This window comes from Balaenoptera physalus (assembly GCF_965194825.1).
Source record: "Balaenoptera physalus genome assembly, chromosome: 11".
Taxonomy (NCBI): domain Eukaryota; kingdom Metazoa; phylum Chordata; class Mammalia; order Artiodactyla; family Balaenopteridae; genus Balaenoptera; species Balaenoptera physalus.
The window spans coordinates 93972085-93987437 of record NC_138896.1 but is presented as its reverse complement, the minus strand read 5'-3'; the positions used below and the strand labels follow the sequence as shown (position 1 = coordinate 93987437).

At 36.7% G+C, this 15353-nt stretch overlaps 1 long non-coding RNA gene across 1 annotated transcript; it reads left to right on the top strand.

The window, feature by feature from the left end:
- The first annotated feature begins 8944 nt into the window (after window positions 1–8944).
- LOC309637580 lies at window positions 8945–14584 on the top strand. The gene is made up of 2 exons (XR_014250677.1): window positions 8945–10070; window positions 10520–14584. It is a non-coding gene; the product is annotated as an uncharacterized lncRNA (long non-coding RNA).
- Window positions 14585–15353: the final 769 nt, after the last annotated feature.

Here is a 15353-nt window from a genome sequence, read left to right as displayed (position 1 = left end):
CTCTCTGCCTCCAGTCTCCACGAGATGCTCCCTCTTGGTGGAAATCAGCCAAAAGCCAAAAGCCAAGAGAATCTTTTGTGCAGTCCATGAAGGTAGGGGGACACAGAGAAGAATAGAGAGTGCCCCTGAAGGGAAAAACCGAGGACAGGAGATAATACATGTACCTACCTCACCTAGGCGTCTTGGAGAATATTTGAGGCAGTGCATGTAAAATGTTTAGTCTCAACTCAATTCTTTAAAACAATTTAAAACAAGAATGGCAAGATGTTAAATACTTCTTAAGTCCACATTGGATTGGCCTTGTATTTTCTGGAGTTTCTGGACATTCAAAATATTTTTGAATATTAAAAAGTGCTTGGCGTTGTGTTTGGAACTTAGTAAGTGTCCCATAAATGTTAGTTACAAGGATTATAAGAACAGTAAAACATAAGCATTTCACTAGCATCTGCCTCTAAAGGTGTTTCTTCTTTTCTTACAATAATCTGCTTTTGAAAAGTCTTATCTATGTTGATAATTTTACCCTCCCTCCCAAAATGTGCATGATTTTCTGAGAATCATGTCTAGCCTGTCTCTGAATCCCTAGTTCCAAACTTTTCTTTTAAACTTCCCAGTGGCTCCATCTATAAAACTATTTTATAGGCCCTCAAAACTCAACTCATCCTCTCCCTCAACCTGCTTTTTCTCCCATGTCCCTTTGGCTTTTAGTCAGAATAACTCTTGAACCCACCCACTTACTGCCATGGCCCTGCCACCCCCTAATCCAGACCAGTGTCACCTAGTTCCTGACTGTAGCCATGTAACGTCTCCCAGCATCCAGTTTGCCCTCTTAAAGAGTAGCCAGAGAGATCTTTTCTTAAAAGTGCATAAAGTTAGGTCATTTCCTGCTGAAAACTCTTTCCTGGGGTATAGTTTGAGGATTTGAAACAGTTTAAATAAACTACTCAAATGACTCTGCACATTAAGCTTTAAAAGCCACTAATGTAGGAAATATTCCCTCAGCCAGACCACTGAAATAGCCACCTGATGGATTTCTACACCATTTCTCTTCCAAGTTTGTTTTCTTTGTTCTTTCTCTCTCTTTCCTTTCTTTTTCCTTCCTCCTTCCTTCCTTCCCTCCCTCCCTCCTTCCTTCCTTTCTCTCTTTCTCTTTTTCTTTCTCTCTCCCCCCTCACCCCTGTCTTTCTCCGTCTTCCCTTCCCTTCCCTTTTTGTTTTTCAGTATAAGCTATGCTGTCAAACACACCTGAGTTCAAATCCCAGTAATCCCAGTGTCTTACTGATATGGATTAATATGCTTAGCCTCTGTTCATGTAAGAAATAAAGATAGAACAACTACCTGATAGGGTTGATGTGAATATTAAAAAGGAAAATAGCAACATGATAACTTGCATAGCCCTTGGCACACAGTAAGAGCTTAATAAGTGCTTGCCAGCAGTGCTGTATTATGATTGTTTATTTTTGTTGTTGTTATTATTTAGCTCCTTAAAATTAATTATCATTAAATCAGTTTACATATAAAATCTTTTGTCTGACATGAAGGACTGCATTCCTTTTATTTTTTCCTTCCCTATCTTATTTCCCACTTCACACGTTAGGCAAACTGTTCCCCCATACACATTGGCATATTACCCTGGCCACTTGTTCATTTCCTATGTATTTTCTCTGCCCTCACCAGAATTCCACCCATTCCACAGCCAGCTCTAAGACTAGTTTCTTCACCCAGCAATAATAATCATTCCTTCCAAAGATTTTCTATAAAATGGTAGTCCCTCATATCTGTGCTATTTATATAATTCATTTGTGAGTCTTCTTTCTCTTATTAGACTGTGTGTAATTTAAGGATTAAAAATTATATTTCAATTATCATGTAGTAATCAAATTCTTACCCCACACATTTACAGCTCAACAAATACTTATTGATTTTTTAAGTTGAGAGATAGAAAAAAATGAATCTTTTTTCTACCTTCATCTTAGGAGTTCCAAGAGATTATAAAAAGATGTAGACTGGAAACCAAGCATCACAATGTATGAGTACAAATAGCATATATCTTTTACATATTTAACTGCAAGGGTAGTTTTTTTAAAAACTTCTCAAACTAGAAGAGTTTGAAATATCAGAACAATGAAATATTAGAACAATCTTTGTGGAATAAAATTTGGTATACGCATCAGAATATACATGTATATGTATATATATGTTTATATACATATGTATATATACACACCACTTCTAGGAATTCAACTGAAGGAAGTCATCAGATATAAAAATTGTGGTGTTATTAACAATAGAGAAAAAGTTGGAAGTAATCGAAATGTCCATCAATAATTGAGTTATTAAATAGTAACTCCTTTATCCGAAACACTTATATCAAGTGTCTAGCATATGCCCAGCACTGCATAAATGCTGGTAAGCAAAACAATCACAAGATGGGTTCTTATGATGCTATTAAAAATCTTGACTCAAAAAAAAATAATTAAAGATACGAGAGATGTTAACATTTATGAGGTTAGAAAATAAAAAGAGAACACAAATTCCCTATATAGCCATTATTTGATTCCGTGCTGTTTTTTCTTTTAAAAGTATACATGCATAGGGAAAAATGAGAAAGAAATAGGGCATAATATTAACACTGATTAACTAGTCTTCAGGATTTTTAAAAATTAATTAATTAATTAATTTTTGGCTGCGTTGAGTCTTTGTTGCTGCGCGCGGGCTTTCTCTAGTTGAGGCGAGCGGGGGCTACTCTTTGTTGTGGCACACGACCTTCTCATTGTAGTGGCTTCTTTTGTTGTGGAGCACGGTCTCTAGGCAAGTGGGCTTCAGTAGTTGTGGCTCGCGGGCTCTAGAGCGCAGGCTCAGTAGTTGTGGCACACGGGCTTAGTTGCTCCGCGGCTTGTGGGATCTTGCCAGATCAGGGCTCAAACCTGTGTGCCCTGCATTGGCAGGTGGATTCTTAGCCACTGCGCCAACAGGGAAGTCCCTAGTCTTCACTTTTAATATCAATTTTTCTGTATGTTTTAATTTTTCTCTGAAAATACATACCAATTTGTAATGAGAAAATAAAGGATGCTATCAAGAGGAGAATGTGTTAATGGATTCAGAAGAGAGTGTGGGGAGGTATCAGAAGGAAAGAGAGTGAGAGGCTCGGGGTGTTGAGCGGGTAGTGGCACACCTACCCCGCTGCCCTCGTTGCCTTAGCTAAGGCTCCCTTCCCTGCAGGATGGACAGTCTCAACTTTGCACCCCAGAGACTTGCTAGGATAACTGGACATCTCCAGTCTTAGGTAACCCTCCAAGCTTTGTGAAGCCACTGAGCATCCTTTATATACATGTGTATAGACAGAGAGTCTCACATTTTAAGGTGAAAAAGACTAATTTTAGAAGCTTGTTGAAGTCTCAGACTTTCTACTCCACCCCAGCAGTATATCTGGAAAGAAACCTTGATATCTGCATTTTTAAAAACACTTCCACTTCCATGGTTCTTTTGTTAGTGGTAGATTGACCACATGATGACAGTTGCTGGACCAGACGATTATGATATGAATATGCCTTTTCAGGTGTCATTCTCATGCTTTTCCATTGCCTCCTGTGGAAAAGTAAGTGATGACCTGAGGGGCCTCAGGGCATGCTACATGACCTGGGGGCAGAAGTATGCAGGGTGGGCTGGATTTTGATAGGTAGACAAGGCCACGAGTGGCTGGCAAGTGAGAGGGATGGCTCTGAACTTAGTCACGAGAGTAGGGAGGGACGTGGTGCTCTTGGGGTGTGTTCACAGTCTGTCAGAGGCCGGCTGGAAGAGCAGGTGAAGGCCAGATTGTCCTTTTCCTGTAGGGAGTGGCAGATCATTGAAGATTTTAGAACAAGAAAGTAAAAGGAGATTTTATGTGCATTCTAATAAGGCGGTGAGCATGCAGGCCAATGGCACCAGATTTAGAACCCAAAAGGCCTGGATTTGGGCCCAACTCTGCCACTTATTAGGGGAGAAGTAAGTGATTAGGGGACAAGTTAATAACCTTTCTAAGTTTCAGTTTCCTTTTCTCTAAAGAGGGCTTAATACAAACTTACAGAGTCAGTAAGAAAAGCCTCCCTGTTTCTATAAATTCAGAACCAGGCATCCAGTGAATGGTGCTTAAGAGAACTTATTGTCCGAATGGTGAAACACAGGTATAGATGAAAAGACTGGATTTAGGGAGAGCAAAAGGACAGATACTGTAATTACCCTGCAGTATTCTTTGTGGCCTTCCCCTTCTGTACTGGCGGAGTCTTCTCCCAAAGATGGCAAGCCTCTTAAGGTGAAAATAGTTCTGTGGAAGGAACCAATCCTTGCACTGAAATAGTGTTTCTCAAAGTGGGGTTCTCCAACCCTGCTGGTTCCTGGCCCAGTGATCTCTGCAAGGACTATCACATGTTGTTCAGAGATCTTGGGGTGAGGCCAGTAAACACACTTTTCCCACATGAATTTCACAAATATGGGATGCAAGGCTTATTGGATTAGTCACAGAATTCTCATTACATTTTAGGGTTTTATATGCTTGACCAAGACTGATGGTCAGTTCTTCTCAGCTAACATGCAGTTAACTGTGAAATTTGCATTTTTATTCCTGTTGAATATGTTATACATATTCAAAAAATGTTCAAGTCACAAAAAGGAGTTCATTGGTGCATAAAAGTGGTGATTAAATTAGAACATAAGTTCTCTGACTCAGAAAGCATCACAAATATATAGAGTAACCGAGACTTTAGTGCGAATCTATAATATGAACGAGTATTGTTGTAAGAAAAATGAGTCTTAAGCAATAATTTCATGAATCTCTTAAAGACTGTGTATATTTAAACTAGCAAGCTATATAAAATTTCATTATAAAACTTTATCCAATATTGGAATAAAGCCATAGAACTGTTCATATTATCTTCAAAGAAGCGTGCCCTCTCTGTTTGTCCTGAACAAGCTCAAAATAATGCTTTCTGATGCAAAACTGATGACTTCTGTTGTCAGTGGTGGAAAAAAGACCAGAACTGTAGAAGCATCTTTCAAGGTTGCATTCATCTTGCCAAAACACAGGTGCAAGTCACACTAGTGCCAAGAAACTACTAAAAGCAGATGCCATGTTAATGAAAAATAGTATGATCACAGGGAAAGCAGAATGAGCTATTGGCAAAATTCCTTATCAAATAACACTGATGTTTGTTGCGAAATATCAATGGCAAACATTGTGGAAGAGCAGTTACACTCTTGTGCATCTGCTGGTAGATATTTCACTTTAGACTTGCGCAATGCTACTGATGGAGAGAGGATGAATTAGCTGCTCTTGGCATAGGTGCAGTACAGAAATGAAGGAGACGTGCTTGACATGTTTTATTCTGTTTATCCAGGCTACAGGAAAAGGGAGGTGTCTGTTGGTTTACAATTCTTTTTTGTGATCTATGAGCCAGACTAGAAAATGTGCAATGGGATCAGTCCCATTGGAGTCCAACAACCCATATGTAGCAAGGATGGGCTTTGCTTTGCAAAGAAAATGATTTGCACCTTAATGCCAATCATAAGATATTTTATTTGCCAAGAAAATTTGGTGGTCAGCAATTCTGCTTTGATTCATATTAAACAACAGAAGTGTACAAATGGTGACATAGATTGAGAAGATGGATGTAAGATTCTGCTTTTCTACCCTGAAGTATGCTGGCTCTCAAGAGAAAGTTGTTCAGAGAGCAATTTTGAAATGAGAGATAATGTAAGAACACTCCTTTGTGATACTACTAGTAATAGTTTAGATCATTTCTATGATTTTATGTTATTTGCTCAAGTGGCATATCTCAGCAATATATTCAGTATCAGGAATATATGACTCTATCACTTCAGGACCAGAATGTCTGTCTTTTTTTTTTTTTTATGTTGAAACTAAGATATTAAGAAAACAAAATTATGGTACTGACTTAAAAAAAATTTTTTTTTATTAAAGTGTAGTTGATTTACAATGTTGTGTTAGTTTCAGGTGTACAGCAAAGTGATTCAGTTATACATACATATACGTATATATATTATATATATAATATATATATTATATATAATACATATTATATATATATAATATATATATACACACATGTATATCGTCTTTTTCCTTATAGGTTATTACAAAATATTGAGTATAATTCCCTGTGCTATACAGTAGGTACTTGTTGAGTTTCTATTTTATATAGAGTAGTGTGTATATGTTAATCCCAAAGTAGTAAATTATCCCTCTCCCACCCTTTCCTCTTTGGTAACCATAAGTTTGTTTTCTAAGTCTGTGAGTCTGTCTCTGTTTTATAAATAATTTATTTTTATCACATTTTAGATTCCATGTATAAGTGATATCATATGATATTTGTCTTTCTCTGTCTGTATTCCCTTCACTTAGCATGATAATCTCTAGGTCCATCCATGTTGCTGCAAATGACATTATTTCATTCTTTTTTATGGCTGAGTAATATTCCATTATATATATATATATATACCTAAATGTCCATCGACAGATGAATGGATAAAGAAGATGTGCTATATATATGCAATGGTACAGATTTTCAAACACAAAGAGTTTATCTCTTCCCAAATTAAGTTATTTTCTTCACTGATCAGAAAAAGAAAATGATGGTATATTTTAAGACACATTTTAAAACTACATTCAAGTGTGAAACATAACTAAATTATTTCCATATTATATTTTAAGACATATTTTAAAAGTACATTCAAATGTGAAACATAATTAAATTCTTTCCATATTCATATATAATTAAACAGTAAATTAGGAATCCATCTTCTGCTGTTTCTCAAGGTGAAATAAAAAATCAGCTATCCAGCTTTTGAAGGAGATATGCTCATAAGCTTCGAGTTTGATGGCATTCCAAAAGTAGACTTCAGTGAGAACACCACCTTTTTGTGTTTATATTCCATACGATTACCTGGGACTATCAGTCCAATGCACAAAATGTTTACTGCTAGTTGTAACAGCACGAATGGTCATCTGGAATCATCTAACATGGAAACAATAAAGAGTAAAAAAAAAAAATCTACCAACCGGAAGTAAAAGCTGACCAGTAGCTATGTCATCAAGTTGCATATACTTTGCTGAAAGATTGCAAACAAAATCACCTTACTCATTAAAAAATGTTACTTTTAGTTATGCTTTATCTTTCTTTTTATGTGAGTGTCAAATATCCAGTAGGAATTAAAGAAGGAGATCTAGGTCCTCTCCTCTGCTCTGTCATTGATTAATAAGTAAAGTAACCTCTCTGGGTCCCAATTGTCTCACCTATGAAACAGAGACGATCATGCTTTTCCCTCTTTATGCTCTTAGACTTTATCTTGCCTGTTTTAAAGTACCTTCAAAAATTGTAGTCCCTACGCATAATGGATGGGAGTGAGATGTGTTCTATTCTGGAAAATTTCTAGGAAAGTACTGAGAAGGCTTTCTGCTGATACCAAGCTAAGAGCTGAGAGTGCTACAGTAAGGGAAATAGGAACAATCCAAGTCATGTAGAAACATTTTCAAAGGCAAATTTTGAAGAACATCTGTCATTCCAAGACAGGAGTATTTATACTCCTTCCAGAGCCAGATCAGTATAAGAATGACCAGCCTGATGAAACGACTTTGGAGAATGATCTCAATTATTAGTCACCTTCTTTCCCTTAGCAATCTGTCTCTGAGTTTCCTACCTGCTGATTCAGTTAATTAACAAGGCTTTTAGATACAGCATTTAATGATACTGCCAAGGTGAGTGTAAGAGACGAAGATAAAACCCACCTAATAGTCTGTCTGTCTTTCTCCTAAGCATTCGGTAGATAATTGCCCATCAAGGCTTCTCTCTCAAAGGAATATTTATATGTCTCAGAATTAGTGAGATGCAGACACAGGAATTTCAGTATACACATTTCACAGAAATTTTCATATAATACTATAGAAATGTAAACGAATGAGAAAAGAATGTGAAAAACAAGATAAAACTAAATGGCAAAGAACACTTTAATCCATTGAGAATAAGAATGAAGACAGATTACTATAATAAGGTAAATTCTATAAGCAAACTGCCACAAAGACTGACCATGCTAGCCTAAAGGAAGACCAAAATTAGGACCATCAAAGCCAAATATAATCCAGAAAAAAAAATGGTAGTGAAAATAGAAATGGTCACTAATGAAAAACTGTATCCTAATTTTAATTCAACATTTAGAAGGTAAGATAAATCCAAGCATTTTGATGGGTCAGAAAGTTTATCCTAGATTTGATATGAGAGGGCACATCAAAATCAAACCAAAGAGGAAACATAACCTGAAAATACTGAAGTCAACGTGATGAAATGTGAAGAGGCTGGAATCTTTTAGATTTTGTTTAGTTCATTTAAAACTATGTTTACTTATGTAACACATTAGATTTTATGCTACTTTGTATATTCTCTCTATGAAAGAGTGATGAGAAATACTCAAATGAGGCAAAATTGTTTTTTAGGAGAATGGAATCTTCCTTTATGTAGTAGAATACAGAAAGACATCAGCCATTCTATCCACCGAGAACGTCAATCCTGCCTTAGATGAGTCCATAAAACATGAATGAAGTGATTTATGTACCATCAGTGAATTACCTCTTAATAAGCCCATTGTTACTATTATTTTATTGATTGCCATTATGTCAACATTATATTTGCATAGTATTTTAACATAGTGTTAAATATTTAGAATTCTTCAGAAAGAAAAAGATGAGACAAAATATGTGCCATTTTATTTTTGCTAGGTTTTGTGGAGTCAGATAACCATAGAGTGCATTTAAAATGCAAAAGTAAACAATGAGAAAATGCTCATGTACACACACACTCCAGTGCTATAACCATAATCTCTCATTTGTTTTTTTCTGTCATATAGTTAAATAGAATTAATGCTCAATACACACACACACACACACACACACACACACACACACACACACACACACAAACACACACATCAAAAAAAATAGATAAAGTGGTATTTGAGGAAGTAAGCATGAATAAAAGAGATGAAGAGGTAAAATTCATACTAAATACATGATATTTACAAAGGTCTATATACCACATATCATGGACTCAACATGTATCAAGCAAAAATAATAGGAGAAAGAAGAAGTGGACATAATCATATAATTTTATTCATTTATCTAAGTCTATTACAGATCAAGTAGAGAAAGACATAAATTACAATTACAGAAATAGATTCTATACATGGCTGCATATATATGATGATAGTTACATGTATAATTATATACACATAATTCTACATGATGTAAAAAGAGAGCATACATGCTTTCAAAGTTTCCATTAGGACAGTCTTGAAAATGTTCTTATAATAGCACACGATGAATACTTTGAAAATGTATAAACAAAGAGTAGGCCCTGATTATAATGAAATATAGGTGGAATTTAATTATAAAATCAGAAAAATACTAGTGTAACACAAATATTTAAAAGAAAAAAATCCTTTATCTCAAGCAACCATAGGTTCAAAAGGGTATGAGGTAGGGATATTAGGTTTAAAGCCCAAGAAAAACGTTTGCTTTTGAAAATAGGAGGCACTTCATTTCCCGAGAATCTGAAAAGAAACAAAGAGAAAATATGTTGAGATGAAGTTAAGGGAACTCACAATTAATGCCTGAATTTTTATATTAAAGTACATAATATTCAGGTTAAAATCCCAGGTGTTTTCTATGAATATATAGAATATTTTAAATTTCAAAATAGCAAAATATTCAATATAGCTTAAAAGATAAACAGTGGGCTATAACTCTGTTATGCAAATATGTATATATATATTTCTCATGTTAAAAATGCTCCTATAAATTGACAAGAAAAAAATAATCGAATATTAAATGTACAAAAGTAATACAAAGGGAATTTATGGACTATGAAATGTAAATGTACAATGAACAGATGCCTTTAGATAAAAGTAAATAAACTAACATCTTTTTTGTTCATCCATTAGAAAAATTAAAGATTGATAACCTTCACTGCTGGTGAGGGTGTAGAAAAATAGACATTCTTGATTTTTGCTAATCTGTTAGTCAAATAGTTAACACTGGGTATTTTATTTTTTTTATTTTTTATTTTTTTTTATTTTTTATTTTTTTAATAGATTGAGAAACTGATTGGAAATTGAATGCAAACTAAGACCACTTGACTGTTACTGAAATGAATAGCCCAGTTTGCTTTTTTTTTTTTTTTTTTAAAGAAATTCACGTTCTTTTATTTATTTATTTTTGGCTGTGTTGAGTCTTCGTTTCTGTGCGAGGGCTTTCTCTAGTTGCGGCAAGTGGGGACCACTCTTCATCGCGGTGCGCGGGCCTCTCACCATCGCGGCCTCTCTTGTTGCGGAGCACAGGCTCCAGACGCGCAGGCTCAGTAATTGTGGCTCACGGGCCCAGTTGCTCCGTGGCATGTGGGATCTTCCCAGACCAGGGCTCGAACCCGTGTCCCCTGCATTGGCAAGCAGATTCTCAACCACTGCGCCACCAGGGAAGCCCAACACTGGGTATTTTAAAGGGCTGTAATTGGAAGGTGGGGGGAGGAGGGAGGCCCTCAGTGTATCTCTATATGATTTTTATTTGTTAAATTGGGTGTGTATTAATTTTTAATTTCAAAATTCAAGAGCATAAATTCAGTCTAAAAATTATAAATTGATATTACTTGACATCAGGAAACTTAGCAAACTCTATTAAAATTTAAAATAAGAATACCTTTCACTGCTATAATTTTACTTGTAAGACTTTATCTCATTAAAAAAAACAAAGTTTGTCTCTATGTTTATAGAGGTGTGTGTGTCCCAACATGAATGGATATTCACTGCAGTTTGATTTAAATGGTTGACAGTTTAAATTTAGGAAAAAGGTTACATGTTCATCCATATAGTAGAGGTTTTTTGTTGTTGTTGTTGTTTAATATGGTATATTTACACAACAGAGTACCAGAAAGTTAGTAAAAAGAATGAGGTAACCACCCATGACCTGGAAAGAGATCCAACACAGTGTTTAAAGGAAAAAAAAAGTTATAGAAGAGTATGTGTATTTGAGTGACTATAGAAATAAGTACAAATACATGTGTGTATGTGTATATAAAATAACTTGAAGGATGTATCAAATACATTAAGGTTTCTACTTCTCTGGAGAGTAGAATTGAGATGACCTGGAAGGAAATGGAGAGTGGGCTAAGAAGGAAATTATTTCTTACATTTTATGCTTCTGTACATTTTTATATTAAGTATAGATAAATTTTCATATGATATTTAATTGTATAAATTATGGAAAAATTCATTTATCAGCACTCCATCACATAGTGCAATAAGGGAAAACTTGAACCATTAAGATGGAAAAGCAGCTGGTAAAATGGAAAAACAGTTAAGCCAACACTCTGAAGAACAAAAGCTAATGTGATAGAAAAAGGGAACCACGAAAATAAATGTGGAAGGAGAAGATGGAGAAGAAATCAGAATAATCATTATCATCACCATCATAGTAGTGATGATGATGATGGCGATAATTGTAGTAGTAGTAGTAATAATAAAACAATAATTATGGAGACTAGAATGCTAACAGAATGCAAACAAGAAAGTTACATATCCACCACCTCACTCTATTTTGCCACAGTGAACAATGCTTCTCAGTGTTTAGGGCAATTCCAGTTAATTCACTGAATTATCTCAATTATCTCAAGTGACCCTATGGAGTTATGCATATAAAAACAAAAGCAAAACAATTTTAAAAACAAACCAAACGTGTATGTGTGTGTTGTACATAACTTTCTCTCTCTTTTTTTTTTTTTTTTTTTTGGAAATTTTAAACTTTTTTTTGTGGGGGAAGAGATGGGGCTGGATGAATATGAGAATAATAACTGGTGCTCTGGAGATGGAGGTTCCCGAGTCATGATGTTCTGATGAGGTCACAGAACCCATCCAGCTAACTTCTCCGGGAAATTACTCAAGTCAGGAATGAAGACATTAGTGATTAGTGGCCTCTAGGAAGGATGTTTCTGGAGGTCGCTTGTTTCCAGCCAGAGGTAACAAGCACTCTTTTCTCTTTCCTCTTTCTCCTTCCTTCCCCTGTGCCCTCCCTCTCTTCCCACTATTCCCCTGCCTTGCTGGTTCTCCCCCCCTCCACCCCCCTCCTCTTCTCATTTCTTCTTTCTTTTAAAATCGAATTCCACTAACATAACAGAAAGAACGAAAAGATGACAGATATTTATTAATCACACTATCTGTCACTCCTCTAATAAATCTCCCATCTATATTTCAACTGAGAAATAAAACTGTCTTTATGGCCAAGGTCTTATAGCTGGATGTGTGTGGGAACTACAGTAGTTCGTACTGGCTGATGCACAGGTGTTTGATTTTATTTTTACTTAAAAGTCAGCAGGCAGCATACTGATATCCGGAAGCCAAGCTCTAAGGTATTATGTGGACTGAGAAAGCCAGGGGACACACTGCAAATCATCTTCACCCGAATGCTCAAATCTTTCCTGCGCTCAAGTTTCCAAAGCCCTGGCAGTCTCCAAAAGCAGTGTGTAATTTTCATAGCTAGAAGGATGCTGGTTTGGACCCGCTCAAATGGTGCTTATTTGTACGTCACTGTCTGTGACACCAAGATGCTGCACTCTCTCCCACCATCTTGCACTGTGGCCAATTCCCAGCATTCTTGGGAAAGTTCATTCCGTTGAAGAAAAAAGGCTGCATGCTGGTGACTTCTTTCACGTGAATGTTTTCACATGATACACTTTTGGATTACATTTGAATTGTAAATTTTGCCCTGTTTTCTTTACATCTGAATGAAGAAGAGAGTTCTCTTTCCAGTCTGGTATACTGGGTTGATTATATTCATTCATTGGCTTTACCTCGCCACCTTTACACAATCATTTTTTTAATCTGTACACTTACTCGCCCACCCAGTGTTTCATCATGAAAAAGAATACAGTTTCTTGAGCCTATTCCTAGCTGTATATTAGTCAAATTGCTTAACCTTTCTATGTCATCCGTAAAAGCAGAGGTTTTCTTTGTACCTACTTCCATCAACTGTTTTAAAGAATAAAGTGGGTCTTGTATGCAAAGCACCTAGAAGGGGTCCTGGCATATTTGTTGTGATGTGGTAGGGCTTTTTGTCTGTGTGTTTTGTTCATGAATATTTGTAAGAGATTATGTTTTACTCTTTCATTCTTTCATTCAACAGATTTTGATTTATCATTTCTCTGTGCTAGGCTTTGTCATACACGATGGAGGTGCAACTGCAATCGGACAGACAAGATGTCTGCCTTTACGTAATTTATACTTTAATAAGTATGATTTGAAACTGTAGAAGCAACCAAGACAGGAGTAGATGTTGTTTCAGACTACGAAAGTGATAGACCTGTTTTTGTCATCACATCAGAACCTCGACCCCCCACTCCCACCTCTTCCTGCCCCTGCCCTGGGCCATGTGATCCACAGGACCCTGGTCTAGCCATCCTCTGGCTACACCTCTTCCCACAAGGTGAGGATTTTGTGGGCCAAGGGAATGTGCCACCAAGAGTTAATGCTCCAGAATTAACTGGGGATGGTAAGGCCAAGCCTGATGAAGACTATCAAGCAGAGAGCTAACGTAAAGAGTTTGGAGTGAGGGTATTGAACTAGGAGCGGTCAGGGAAGGTCCCTGAAAGCAGATGACTCAGGCCGCAGAACCAGACCAAGTCAGGCCTTTTTGAGCAATGGAAGAAGTCGAAGGTGCTGGAACAGAGTGAGTTTGGGAAGAATGACAAGAGATGAACTCACGAGGTAGTGGAGGCCAGAAGAGTGCAGCCCTGGGGGCCAGGCTCCCAAGGTTGAATGTGCTCTAAATGCATCGGAAGCCAAAGGAGGCTTTTAAACAGGGCACCCCCAGGATCAGTCCTGATGCTGTGTGGACGACGGCCGGTGCAGGTACAGGAGAACGTGAGGAAGCTCTGAGTCAGGAGTAAGGAGTTTGGGTCTGAGGATTATCTGCTCCAGAATCTTGTTGGAGGCTGGCTAAGAATGTAATTGTCCACATGCTAAGAACATAGGTCCCAAAGTTAAGCATCAAAATCTTTGGAAAGAGCCTGGAAATCCCAAGCAGAATCCTTATGCACATTGAAATTTGAGAACTACCATGCACTTTTTAAAAACTGATAGACATATATAAAAAAATAAATAAAATAAAATGCAAAAATTCAAAAAAACCCACTGATAGACAAGTATATGAATAGCCACATTAAAAAAATCAACAATTTAAAAACTTATCATTGGGGCTTCCCTGGTGGCGCAGTGGTTGAGAATCTGCCTGCCAATGCAGGGGACACGGGTTCGAACCCTGGTCTGGGGAGATTCCACATGCTGCGGAGCAACTGGGCCTGTGTGCCACAACTACTGAGCCTGCGCGTCTGGAGCCTGTGCTCCATAACAAGAGAGGCCGCGATAGTGAGAGGCCCGCGCACCGTGATGAAGAGTGGCCCCCACTCGCCACAACTAGAGAAAGCCCTCGCACAGAAACGAAGACCCAACACAGCCAAAAATAAATAAATAAATTAATTAATTAATTTTTAAAAAACTTATCATTGAAGTAAAACAATGTTTTTTGTTCATTTTTTGAGTTAGAAAAGCTCTCAACATCTACCTAAAATAATCTGTTCTCTAATTGAAACCCTTACAACCTTAAGAATATAGAAAGGCCATAGTGGAGGAGGAGACCGGAATAAAGATTTCTCATTTATTTTCAGTATTTCAAAACATATCCAACTAAAAGCTTACATTAGGAAATAAAAATACTTTGTAGATTGATACAAACTTCAAATATTTTGCCTTTGCCTAGAATTCTACCAACTCTGTGTGCTAAAGCTGATTATATAACCCTGTCCAAAATGTCATATTTGCAATTACGTATTTCTTTGTTCTAAAATATTGAAAATCACGAGATACCAAAGGATGATTCAGAGTGGTTAAGAGGACCGCCTTTACCTTTAGATATGTGGGTTAGTATTACAGCTGCTCCTCTTTCTATACATTACTTCTTGAGGCCTCAGTTTCTTCATCTATAAAATGGGACTATAAAAAGTTCCTATTCACGTAAGATTGTTTTGAGGATTAAATGAGTTAACTACATAAAAGGTGTACAAGATACCTAGTACATAATAATGCAAGAGATCATTAATATTAGTGCTATTTAGTAATGGCATTTTGCTTAGTAGGCAAAATTATTTCAAACTGTGGAGCACAACTGGAGAAAAGATAAAATCCCATATTTTTAATTGTCAGCTGGAAAATGGCAGTATGCGAGGTTGCTGGTCACACCAGCATGCCATCTTGATTTAAGGGCTGAG